Source organism: Cynara cardunculus, assembly GCF_001531365.2.
Source record: "Cynara cardunculus var. scolymus isolate 2C chromosome LG 16, CcrdV1, whole genome shotgun sequence".
Classification (NCBI taxonomy): Eukaryota; Viridiplantae; Streptophyta; class Magnoliopsida; order Asterales; family Asteraceae; genus Cynara; species Cynara cardunculus.
In genome coordinates, this window is record NC_037543.1 from 21,701,132 (window position 1) to 21,703,235 (window position 2,104).

Consider the following 2,104-nt stretch of genomic DNA (forward strand, 5'->3'; position numbering starts at 1 on the left):
GATTTTTTATATTTAAAATGAGATGTTTATCCTGTATTTGATTGTGTTTATCTGCAGTTAGTTACACGAATTCAGATATGGGATGAAATCGGATAGGGATGAACGGATTTAAAAGTTTTTAAGAGTTTTAAGAGTTTTAAGAGTTTTTAAGAGTTTTAGCCAAATACTTTATAATATAGTATAGATTATAGATATAGCAGACCAAAATAGAACGAAAATAGGGTTAAATGTGTAAAACGTGTAGAAAGTACATTTTGAATTTCTTTATAATGTAGAGACGTTCCAATCTAATTGGAGATCCTGCTACATCAAAACTTTTGATAACATTGCATAAATGAGATAACATTGCATAAATGAGATAACAAATAATATATGTTAAGAACAAAAATGGGCTAAACCTAACACGATTAACAATCTGAAACTAAACCTAAACCAATTATAATTTGAACATAAAACCAAACAATTAATGGTCGATAAAAAGACCTAAACACATGTAAATTTGGGTCTTAAAATTTTGGGACCTTGTTCAAAATCTCACATTTAACATGCTAAAGGACGACCTTGTTCTAGTGGCTCTCCCCTCTCTTGCCTAAAGAGGTCCCCTTTTCCATGAAGAACGAAAAACTATTCCCTTTTCAAAGCTACGAGAATGTTTTGCTGCTTTTTGTCGTAAAAAATATATTTAAATTCTTTGACATCATAAATTGTTTTATTTAAGAAATATTTTTTTAGCAGAGTAGTTATTTATTATAATGGATAAAGAAAATTTGTTGACAGATCAATCCAACCCAATACGACAAGATTGGACCGAACATCATTTGACTTGTCAGCCAACCCACTTGACCACCTATTTTGCCTATGATTTTCAACTTGATATTATACTATTATTTATTAAAAAAAAACGTTGAGCTGATAATTGCAACTGATCTACTTCATAATGAATCGATTAACTAAAATCGATACAAATTAAACAAACAAATAAGTTTCAGTTGATTGAAAAATATACAGCTTTCAAGATGATGGATTGAATTATATACACACACAATATATTATAAAACATTTGGCAAAAACTTTTAAAAATTATTTTTTATATATGAAATACTGTTTATTGATGCATATTACTTAAAATTCAAGATTACAAGTAATTTTGCATGAGTACAACTTATTAAAGCTCTATTTTTTAATTCTTGTAACTAATTGTAGATAAAAATAATCAAATACATGATAAACATCCATTTTAAATATAAAAAATCTAAAATATAATTAAGATAATCACTGGGTACTAACAAAATGTTTAATTATTATATTTATAAAAAATTATATTATTTAACCAAAAATAAATCACTTTGTTATTAAATCTAAATTAAATTATAATATAAAAAATTGAATTAAAGAAGTTACACAAAAAAACGAAAACTATTAAATAGTTAATTTGATACTAATATCGATTTATTTATTTTCAAAATTTTATGTTATCTTCAAATTTATATTTCATTCAAAATAAAAATATTATCGATTTCTCAAAAACATATAAAATCGTATTATATGATAGAGACCGAATAAAAACTAAACATTAAAATGGAGATTTATCTCGCTATATTACGTAAGTACCATTCTAGTATATATATATGCGCAATGCAGCGAGACATATCTCGATTTTAATATTCTATTTTATTATTTGTCTCTGTTAATGTTATAATACAATTTTGTGTTTTTAAGAAAACAATAATGATTTTATTTTTAAATAAAATATAAATTTGAAAAAAATATATATCAATGTTAATATCAAATAAACTATTTAAAAATTCTCAGTTTTGTATGTAATTTCTTTATTGTAATTTAACTTAAGTTTAATAACGAAATAATTTAATTTTGGTTTAATAATATAACATTTTATAAAGATAATAATTAAGTATTATGTTAGAACTCAATGATTATCCTAATTATATTTTAGATATTTTATATTTAAAATGAGATGTTTATCTTGTATTTGATTGTATTTATCTGCAGTTAGTTACACGAATTCAGATATGAAGCTTTAATAAGTTGTACCTAAGCACAATTTACTTGTAATCTTGACTTTTAAGTAATATGCATTAATAAA